At 45.4% G+C, this 11,718-nt stretch overlaps 1 long non-coding RNA gene across 2 annotated transcripts in view; it reads left to right on the top strand.

Annotated features, from left to right (window-relative positions):
- Positions 1–7,857: 7,857 nt before the first annotated feature.
- LOC140218610 (uncharacterized) overlaps positions 7,858–11,718 on the top strand; it is a 140,532-nt gene continuing 136,671 nt past the window's right edge. For both annotated transcript variants that reach the window (XR_011894814.1, XR_011894815.1), the window contains exon 1: positions 7,858–8,095. This is a non-coding gene — a long non-coding RNA (uncharacterized lncRNA). The remainder of the gene's footprint in view (positions 8,096–11,718) is intronic.

The following is an 11,718-nucleotide window of genomic DNA, read 5'->3' as shown; positions in this document are numbered from 1 at the left end:
CAGCTTCTTCAACATCTGTGCCCTTTAACGAATGCCGTGGTCGTCGTGAGGACAACAGTGTCTTCATTTATTAAGGGGCGCAGATGCGAAGAGGCGTGAAGCGGCAAGGGCTGCGACAAGGCCACAGAGCGATGGTCGAACGTTGTTGTTGTTGTTGTTGTTGTTGTTGTTGTTGTTGTTGTTGTGGCCTCAACACAAGCTCACTGTGGCCGTTTGCGCGACAGTCTTCGTCGGCGGCGCGGCTGATGGCGATACCGTTACACTATAGATACAGTGCAACAGAATGAATGCCGCCTAGAGTAACAGTTGATCTAGGCGGCGTGCCGTGAGAAATTACCTCCGCCTGTATGGTAAAGTAATTAACAGTAGTTACATTTATTGCCGAAAGTGGCGTCTGTGGCAGTGTTATTGTAAGTTGTTTTATATTTAAATGCACCTGCAGCGAATGTACAGGCCTACAGGCCTACGTGTATGCGACTGTTCATTTGATCAATCTTCTCTCCGGATTATAATGCATTTCATAAATCCGCCCCGAAAAAAGAAATTCGCATCGAACACACTTGTATGATTTGTTTTCTACTTCTTTCTTAGTCTTTGGAAGAATACATATGTATTTTCAATATTTCTGGCACAAGCCAATCGTTTACTGCTCACATGAATGCACGAGCACTTGAAGGTCTTAAGAAATATTTCGTAAACTGATCCAATTGAAAAGGGCTTCTGTTTTCATTCCAGACCATTGTCTTTCTTGATGGTAGCCGCATGTTTAAATTAAACGCTATTTAAATATGCCAGCTCCATATTTTATTTTGTATATTATTATTTTTTTCATACGACATCTCTGATTACTTAACCAGAAACGTTGTGATAACTTCGAATTTCAGACTTATTTTAACGATGTCACCACTATGCATTAATATTTTTTTTTGTTGCTTTCGTGGAGAGGAGCAACAAAGACAATTTCACGGCAAACGTTTGCCTTCAGTTCCTATTAGGTTTTAGTTAAAGCTTCTCGTCTTTCTTGCAGTTCATTCCAACAAAAGAGACAACTATGAAGGTCCTAACCTTGACTACCAGGTGAAAGCGATTCGTACGTAATGTAGATAATCGAAACAGACATTCTCCGCAAAGGTTGTAGTGTGGTAGCCAGATATCGAAATAAAATACATCTTTATCAATTTTATGAAATATTTATCTTGTTATCAAATTTAATCAACATTTTATCTAAGGGATTTTTTTTCAGCAACAGCGCTTGATCGACATCATTTTTTTTCATCAGTTATGTTCATTGCCATCACAATCATCATCATAATAAAAACAATCTTCGTCATTAACGTCGTCATCAATCATCGTCATGATAGTCATCCTCAACGCAGCTTTGAGAATATACTATACAGTCGTGATCAACATTATCAGTCATCATTATCAACCTTATACCATTTTTAGACTTCGCTGTATTTAGCCCGCGATAGCGGCTAGAAACACACGTTAAAAAGAAACATACTCGATATGTAACAGTGGCGGTAATTCGCCAAGGAAGGTATCTTAAAAAAACTGCGACGAGTTCAAGAAAAGCAATGCAGCCTAACTTCTAATACTCATCCGCAACGATACTGGAGGTGACAGATTCGAAGCTGTGATGTTTCAATGAGTCAGAGATGGCTTTAAATTTGTGCTGCAAAAAAATTTGAATAATATCATGACTCCTGCGCCGAGAAAGCAAGATTTAAAAAATCCGGCAGCACCCATCTCGCTATGTCTGTCAACGCTAATGCGATTAGGATACAATCAATGTAGCGACACACCGTGTTGCTGAAGGTACCTCGATTGAGAATGTGCGGTAGTCATTCTGAGATTTCCATTGCTTTGGCTATATGCGACACATGCAGTCTCGGCTACCGGCCGACTTTGCTGACACTCGATTTCAAGGGTCGGCCATAATCATGACGGCATGACACCGATGGGACGACAAAGGCGATATGACGGTGACGGCATGATCACTAGTGCATGAAGGTTGCGAAATTATGACAATCGTATAACGAAGACAGGGTGATGACGACGGCATGAGGATGATGAGACGACCACGAGCGTATGACGATGGCATTACGATGACGGCGTGACAGCGGCACGACGAGAATAAGATGGCGAATCTGAAATGACGACGATGAAGCGAGTACGAGAGCATTACGGCTGTAATGCATCCGTGCATAACTAGTGGCCCAAGCTAGTTAACAACTTGGGTCCCTGTAAGGACGACGGATGGATGGAACGATGGATGGATGGAGGGATTGAAAGTGCTTGAAATAGGCAAAAATAGCAATCGCAACAAAGAGCCACGCCACTGCAATAGATCTAATTTCAAATCCCTGTAGTGTATGTAACCGATGATGTCAATGAAAGCAGTAATGCATTTATTTTACGAACAAGTAAACAGCTAACGTGAAAGAGCACGTTTATTTATTCATCTATTTATTTATTTATTTATTTATTTATTATTTATTTATTTATTTATTTATTTGCTTTCATGGTCACAAGTAAGGACGCCGTCCAAGCTTCCGTTTTCAACATACTCGTAAGCTAGTGGAAGAACCATTACTACTGCTCTTGCGAGCGCCATTAGTGGACGCTACGTAAAAAATGAAGGCACATAACACGAGAGCAAGCTTACCGCAAACTCGGGCAAGCCTTAAGGTCTGCATGCGAAACAAACTTTTGCCCTCTTTTAACGATGCACGCTCGCACACATTCTGACGGCGCAGCTCATCTCTCCATCCCTCGGGTAGCTCTGTTTTTGCACTCATGCAAACGGAGCCGTACATGTCGTGTACAGCTGGGAGAAAGCGTGGCGCAGCAACTATCACCAAGACCAGTTCGCGGGCGCAGAAGCAGAACGCGCTGGTCCTGCAACGTGTTTTGTTGCTTCTATTTGAGGTGCAAGCGATGGCAGTGTGTGAGCGGCCCTCAGGGAACGACGACACGACAGACCGGGATTCAGTGTCGCGTCTCCACAAAGTGCGTTTACGCCTGGGCCGCGACGTAGACGTGTACACGCAGTCTAGTACATCACCGCTGCCAACCAGCTGTTGCCAAACGACACTCCCGGCCGAGAATGCGCACAGTCCCGCACCTTCATCTCTGTTGGTTGCCTCTCCGCACGCAGCAAAAATGATTCAACCGCCGTCCACGCCATCATATAGAAGTTGCCACCGTTCTTTCCTAGTTCCTATCTACTCCGACATGTCCTTCCTTGGGTGCTAACAACCCCTTCAGGGTTTTCCTGTTTATGGGGATAATGCTTTCTTGGAAATATGCAGCCACGCACAATCCTAACCTGTTTAGATGCGCTAACCTCATCACTATCAATATTTGCAACTCCCGCCCCAGAGGACTGCGCAGTTTTCTGTTTGCGCGGCTCAGTCTCTAGAGTACGGCGCGGTGTAGTCCCTGTATTTCATATATCAGACTCAACAACTTGCCACGGTGATGCAGCTGTTGTCCCGCACAACCTACTCGTTCGTTTCCCTGTAGCAACTACTTCTGCATACTTTCTTTTTCTTTAGCCTACTTGCTTCTTTTCCCACCACTTCGCTTCGAGGCAGCCATCAGATATTATGGACAACACCCTTTAATTCTTGATTTCGCGGATTCGTGCTTTTGAGGTCGGCATGAAGAATTAATTCATCTTGCGAAACAGTAAGAGAAAAAGATTGCTCTAATTCCTTATGTCCACGACGTTTTCGGTATCAAGATTCAACGTCATAACTTATTGCACACCGACCAATCGCTCGTAAAACAGCAGATAGCCGACTTGGATGAGACAACCTAGCTTAATCTAGATTGTTGCTTTCGGGACTAGTTCGGTGCACGATTTCTCGCCCATGCCATTTTTTTTATTAGGGATGATAAAAACCATGTTGTGAGTAAACACCAGACATTCTTTAGTTTGCCCCATAAGTAAGAAGAACGAACAAGTTCGCGCTCTAGACAAGGTTAAGGGGTCAGCCACGAAAGGAGCCTCTGAAATTTTCTGTTATACTTCTTTGAAATGATGTGACGGATCTGTAATATTCAAGAATATATATATATATATATATATATATATATATATATATATATATATATATATATATATATATATATATATATATATATATATATATACCGTAGGACCGTAGGAATCTTAGCAACGCGGATAGAGCATTCTGCGTAAGTGTTCTTTGGCAGTACTGTCCTAGGGCTTTTAGTTCTTATAGTGAACGATCGCCCATTAGGTCCATCACACTGCACATCACATTCCTCTCGGCACTAAAGCGCTGGTAGACAGAGACAATGTATGCGAGCGTCTCTTTACAGCTGCGTATGTCTCACGTGGTGCTGTTGGCCATTCCAATAAAGAAGGCATAAGTGTTGGTAACTTATACGCCTAGACACAGGCGGCACAGCGTGGTCTGTTCACGTCGTGGAAGTCCAGGCGGTAGATGCATCTGTATGTGCAGAAACAACGAACGCGAACGACACACGGGGAAAACGTTCATGACCTGCAGGGGCAAAGCACGCGGGACACAGGCGTTAGAAAGTATAAAATACTTTCAGTATAAAATACGGCTGCTTGTGACGCACCCAAACCGCACAACAAGTTTATTAGACCGAGTTCACAAGAAGTCGGCCTCCACCTATACTCCAACACGCACACAAGCATTCTCATACCAAGCTAACGCCTATTATAATGACGTTATTCTTGTTCGTCAGTGTGCTGTGCTATGTGCTTTCTCACCCTCTCTCCTGCCCATCTTTCATCCCCCTCATCCCGCTCCCATGTGCAGGGTAGCAAACCGGTTGAGCTAAACTGGTTAACCTCCCTGCCTTTCATTCTTCAGTTTTTCCTTCTTTCATTCCTTCCTTGTTCATCAGTGCGATCAAAGTGCAGGCGAAAGTAAATTTAAAAAACTAATTTTAAGCGTATGCTTCATTTTACCAAAACTCTTCTTTGCGCAAAAGCCTTGCTTGCATGATAAGGGCATGACACGTCAGCGAGAGATAAAATCAGTGCATCTAATTCTTCTTGTTCTCGTTGGTGAACTATATGCTAATAATTCCTGATGGCGCAGATGTATCGAGAAATTCTGAAAACTGTATGCCCTGCCGAGAGCAAGCAGTAGTTATCTGCTTTATCCCTTAATTTCAGTTATGAGGAAAGATTATGTAGCCTTCAGAATAGCACATGGCATTACAAATTCACATGGCTTTTTGTTTTATTAAAATGAAAATAAATGAGTTCTTTAGTTACCCTATGATGTTGATGCCCTACTCCTTTTCATATATAGTAATAATAATAAAAAATGTATGATAACAAGAAAAAATTGAATAGGCTCGAAAAATGTATAGCAGATTTGCTAAAAGATGTAAATCAAGTTTACAAGCAGTCCTCGACATACACGATCATACAGAGACGAATGAATGGAACCCCTTGCACTCGTTCGTGTATTTACGACCATGCAATGCCTATATGTCGCGCCTTTCATTGCTGCGAGAACCCGCTGTGGTGGCGCAGTGGATTTGGCGTTGCGCTGCTGAACTCGACGGTGCGGGATCAAATGCAGGCCGTGGCGGCTGTAGTTTGATGGGAGCGAAGTGCAAAAACGCCCGCGTAACATCCATTGGGTGCACTGTAAAGAACCCAACATGGTCAAAATATTTCCAGAGTTTCCTACTGCGGCGTGCCTCCTAATGATAACGCCGTTTTGGCAAGTGAAACCTCATAATTTAAATATATTGAACTCATTGTTGTGCGATCATATATTTGAGCGCACGAGCTGCGAGCGCTTGTGCGATCCAACTGAGGTAGAGACCAGCCGAGGCGCCTAGCGGAGGTTCATGAAATTGTAGATCATTACAAGCCGAAAGAAGAATCTTTCCGCCTCCGCATCGGTCTCTCTCTCTGGAGGACGCTCGAATTTGGCTGCGCCTCCAGGGAGACAATTATACATCACCACACTGGATCTACTTAACCCAGACGAGGGACTATAACGACGCCCTCCGCAAAATTTGTAAGCAAAAAGGTACGCTAGACCATGTAATATTGGAGTGTGCTGGCTCCCCAGGGGCCAAGGAAAACATTGACAGTAGAGAGGCCTTGCTCCAGAGCGAGGCTGAAGACGACCAGCGTCGAGCGATCCGCTTGGCCGTTGAGGCTGTGAAGACTCACCGTCTTCTACGCGCGGGGACTGCTTCGTCCTCCCCCCCCCCCTACGTGGAGATTAAGAGGCGGGCACCCAAGCTCGGTGGAATAATAAAGTTTTCAATCAATCAAATCAAAGTGTAGCCCCTTTAAGCACTGAAAGACCTGCATATGGCTCGGAAGGGTCCATTTCGTTGTTCCTACAGGAAGCTGACACCGGCCACTAGCGGCGCCTGTCCCTCTCTCTCTCTCTCTCTCTCTCTCTCTATCTCTATATATATATATATATATATATATATATATATATATATATATATATATATATATATATATAAATGCTGCATCTTGAAACTAAGCGCTGATAATGTCACGTATTGCCTTCGTCATAGTGCACTTCTATGTGCGAGAAAACTGGTCATTAAATGATGTTATGCGTAAACGCTAAGAATCATCAGATTCTTGGGCTTTCGACATCCGCATTGCCGCCACTGGTTTTGATATGGATAAACGTTTGCTTCGGGGGTATTTGTCTTTATTGCATTCATTTATTGCCAATACACAAACACTGTATTACGTTGATCCAATGTGACATCCCCAATACATCTAACTTTACAAAAAGTGCCTTTCCATACAGAAAACTGAAATACTTACCAAAGCGGCCGAGGCTGCCGGAAATTTTGCGCCCATGCAAAGAGAGAGACAACCTTATTTATCCCATATTAAAGGGAAAGGGGCTGCGGGAAGAAGGCGAAGGAGGTTATCCTACTCGCGGTATAGGCCTCCTCTACCACCTCAGCCCACCCCAGGATAGCTTCCTGAAGTTCGGGGTTGTAGCTGCACATGGCAGCCTCCGACAGCTCCCTACTACTTAAAATTCTACAATCAACAAAATCCTCTAAGGCTCGTTTACGGGAAACGCGCGCAAGGAAAAATAGGCCAAGCCCCAAAATTCCGGCAATTCAATTCACAAGCCTTTCGAAGAACATGGTCATGACCGCAGATGTATTTCGCGGAGGGGGGGGAGGGGGGAGATTCTTCAAGCAGAAGCGCAGCATGACGTACCAGGCAGCGTGTCACCACCACCGGTTCGATGGCCGTGCTCAGCGCCAGGAAAAGGGGCGATCGGAGGGCGACAGGCCCACGCAGCAGGATCAACAACTTTCCCATCACAAGACGTGGAACGTTAAGGCACCGATATAGTCCGGCGTAACGCGAGCGCGCGTCCCGCGCGTGCGCAGTTACGCTACGCGAGCGCAAAGCGGACGCTCAACAGACTAGCGTTACCGCGCAGCCAGCGTCACTGGCGATGTTCCACGCGCGTTGGCGTGGCCACTGCGGGAATAGAGCATGCGTTATCTCTCGCCGGAGCCGCTATATGCCATATTGCACCGCGCCAGCCGGCATTATCCGGCCTACAGTTTGGCGGTGCTGAAGAGATTGCGCAGAGGCTACGCATTCGCCAAACGCAAAAGCGCTCGGTCACGGCGCACTTGTGCGCATACGCTGCTGCAACAGCTGATTGCGGCGGTGCTGTGGGTCATGTCGCCGCGCCGAACTATGCAAAAGACACATTTTCGACGATCCTGGCGTCGCCACGACATAACGTATCCAACTTCGCCGGCCGCTACGCGGCACGCGGGAAACGCCGGACTAGATCAGTGCCTTCAAAGCCGGTGCAGCGAGCATATGTGTGTGTGTCCACGCAAACTCCGATGCGAACTCCCAAGCCGTGACAATCGAACGGTGGCCTAGGGTGTGTAGTCCGCTCGTGCACTGCAACCAAACTCTTCAACACTGCATTCCGTGCACAGGAGCGTTTATTATGGAGCTGCAATTCAGTGAAGAAAGAAGTCTACGTTCTCGCCGAAGCTCTAAAAAGCCGTGCGATGCTGGAACAGCGTGGAGCGGCGTCAACAGGTAAGTGAGAAAACTCAGTCATTAGCAGAAATGTCTCGTTTGTTGCCTCATCGTCACAGCTGACATAAAGAACTCTGCACGACAGCAAACGCTTATCCTACGAAGTTACCTTGCGCATGCATAAATTTCTCCAAGGAAGGAAGGAAGGAAGGAAAAAGTGGAGAAGGAAAGGCAGGGAGGTTAACCAGTTTAGCTTAACCGGTTTGCTACCCTACACATGGGAGCGGGATGGGGGGATGAAAGACGGGGAGGAGAGAGAGAGAGAGCACACAAAAAACAGCACACACATCGTCACTTACAGTCCGTCGCTCTTGCGTGCTACGTGACATCACTGTCACAGCCGCTTGTCCAAGCCCGTCTTTTTCATAAACCGAAGTAGTCGCTTCGTCGCCTTCAGCTGCGATGTCTTCTGTCGGCGATATGTGAAAATAGATGCAACTAGCAATGGTCTATTGTCAAGGTTCGCTAGAACGGACGCCAGGGACTGTCTCTGAACATTATATTCAGGACAGTCAAACAGAATGTGTTCCAGCGTCTCCTCGCAAAGACAGGCATTGCAGTGAGCGTTGTCGGCCATTCCAATGCGAAATGAGTAAGATTTCGTGAATGCCACCCCTAGCCATAAGTGATAAAGCAGAGTGGCCTCACTTCGGCAGAGTCCAGTTGGCATAAAGAGATGCATCAAAGAGGGCAGGTCGTATTGACGATTGCTCCGGTTGGCCTGGCTGCTTGGTGTGCACCATAGAGAGAGCGTGATCTGCTGTGCAAGCACTCCAAGTCGGCTGAGTGACAATGTGAGCTTACCATACAGAGAGTGTATGTCTATAGTTTGGTTACTGTGGAGTGCGTTTGGAAAACTCGGGTAGTTCAAATTATTATAGAGCTTGCCACTGCCGTTCACTGCCGTTTGTTGATGCGTGAGTGTGACTTATATCAGTAACTTTTTGTAATTGACTTATTTCGGTGACTTATTTCAGCAAGCAATACATTGTTAAATGATGAAAGAATGATAATATGAGGTGATGTGAAGAGCGTTCCGGCTATAAAACAGCTTCGTAAGCGTGCCTTAAGAATCAATATAGAAAAACAAAGCAACAAAATTGCACAGTGTGCGCTTTCTGCCATTATATGCAAGTCAATGAATCAATATACGAATGGCATGCACACTTACCATAATAGGTGTGTGTGCCACTACATTCGATTGGTCACGTAAGTTCGAATATCTTGCACTAGCTATGAATCTTAGCTAGAGATCAATCACGCAAACTTATTGTGCGCAACAGGCTCAAAGCAATTAGATAAGTTGGAAAACACACTTGCGATGTTTTTGTGGTTTTTGGTCAAACTCCCTTGGAGTGACTATGACTGAAATACACTATGTCAGCCTTTCAGGGAATGTCTGGCGTCCATCGCAAGCAACAAAAATCAGGTCGGAGTGAAGCAATGGCACAAGGCGTGTGATCTCGATAAAGCGGCCAAAAGAAAACGTGACAGCAAATAGGTAGGCGCAAAGGGAGGAAGGGCATGCCCTGCCAGGTGTTGGAAAAGCCAGGGTTAGCTTCGGAAGGGTGATGGTTTGGGCTAGTAGGTTTTCCACTTCATACAATAAAATCTCATTTGGCAGTAAGCGCTTGTCCTCGTTCTTTCCTGTGTTCCCTGTCTCGCTTCGCACTGCACAACACAGTTTACCTTCGGGTTTAGTGAGTGCTGCTGGAGGCTTCCGAGGTGATTAAATGGTGTTCAAGTGATATAAAATACACGTGACTGTTCCTAATTTTTAATGTTGACAAGTTGTTAAATTAGATAAAATTTATTTCGAAAGAAAAGAAAAATCACGTTTATTTCTTTCTTCTTCTGTTTATTTATTTTTTACTTTTCTTGCGCGTTTGAACTAGCGACACGGAACGGCTGGACTGCAGGCGCTCATTACAGTACGTTTCAGGAGGGCGCACTTTGCCTGTTCTCTGACCGTCAACGTGTTGCCTAGCAACGGGGACGCTGCTCCTCTGTATATCTCCATATCATGTTTTCCCTTTAGCTTCTGCATTGCGTGAACTTTTCTCACCCTATTTTTCACCACAAGGGCTGGTACAGAGGGTTCTTGTCAAGGGGTGTGAAGTGACACTGTGCCCAGAGGGTGGATATAGTTAAGTAGATGCAGATTTATAAGGTGGAAGCCTTAAGTGGCTCGTTGCAATGGCTCATACCCGAAAAAAGCCGCATCTAGTACAGTGAACCAAAAATATTACCAGAAATTGCTCATACCCCCGTAAGACTTCAAAGATGAAATGGATGACTATGAATGAGGAAACCAAAGAAAAAAAGAACGAAGGGAAGAAAGAAATAACGAAAGGAAGAACGAAAGAACGAAGGAAAGAACGAAAAGACTAAGAAAGAAAGAACGAAAGAACCTTTAGGCAGTCCATTAAGTGCTCGCATGTGTCGTTGAGGAGCTCGACCTACAGCGCCATACGCTTACTTGGCAGTGCGGCTCGTTATGTCTTGCGAAAAATATGGCCTCTCCGATCGTATCACTTAAAGCATTACCATGTTCGCAGCAGGTTTTCGCCTTCGTGTGTTACAGGAGTGCAACAAGCTGTCGAACTTTATTTGTAACATATCAAGTTAGGGAGTTGTACGGAAGTTCATGTTCGTGGCTTGGCAGAGCAGAGTTCCCTCTCTGGAAGGTATTGCAAAGATAGCCTGTTGGCGCAGACTATACACTCTTAAACAAAATGACACCCTTTGGGTCGTATCTTGCCACACAACAATAATCGTCATCTGTCTTGCTCGCATTTCCTTTCTTTAACGCTGCGAGCCCGGTGCTTCCAAGTCACGAACGGCATGCGCGTTATCAGCATGACCGGGCATTCTCGCCAGGAACGAGCGCCGCGTTTTCAAAAAAAGAAAACGCAAGCAAGGCAGATGGCGATTATTGTTGTGCGGCAAGATATGACCCAAAGGGTGCACATTTGTTTAAGTGTGTACGGACGTCCCTTATCACCGCTCGCCGACTTGCCGCGGTCGATCACCAGTTTCGTGGTCTACACCAGTATCATGGATTGGCGTGAGCCTGGTCATTACGTAGGGTGAAGATGCGTAAACGTCAGGCCACGAATTTTGATAAGGTGTCTAAGAACGGCAAGACGCAGAAAGCGCTACATGAGACGAGGGTTGCCGTGCTGTGCACTGTGAAAATCCCACCATTTTGTCAAATTATGCAATGGCGGCATTTCGAGCGATGTCAGAGACGTCGTAGCAGCCTCCTGAGCGAGTAACAGGTGGCAAGATTGTAAATTCTACAATATGGGCAAATTGGACGGTCTGGAATAGCACCCGAGGTTCCAAAATTCGGCCATCACAGTTCCCGTGTAGCACTATGGGGTTTTATGCATGGGGAAATCAGTATCGTTAAGGTTTTCATTTTTGTATTTTTCGATTCCTGAAAGATGAGAGGTAAAACCATTTTACACTATACACAGCAATATAACGTCGTAGACATTGAGCCACCACTGTTGCGAGTCTAAGAGATTTGACATTTTACGTGTTCTGGAAAATCGTTTTTTTTCTCTTTGCTGTTTTTTGACTTGACCTTAATTCCTACTGTCATTTGTACATAGCAC

Source organism: Dermacentor andersoni, chromosome 5, assembly GCF_023375885.2.
Source record: "Dermacentor andersoni chromosome 5, qqDerAnde1_hic_scaffold, whole genome shotgun sequence".
Lineage (NCBI taxonomy): Eukaryota > Metazoa > Arthropoda > Arachnida > Ixodida > Ixodidae > Dermacentor > Dermacentor andersoni.
Note: the sequence above shows the minus strand (reverse complement) of the source record. Positions and strands in the feature narration are given on the sequence as shown.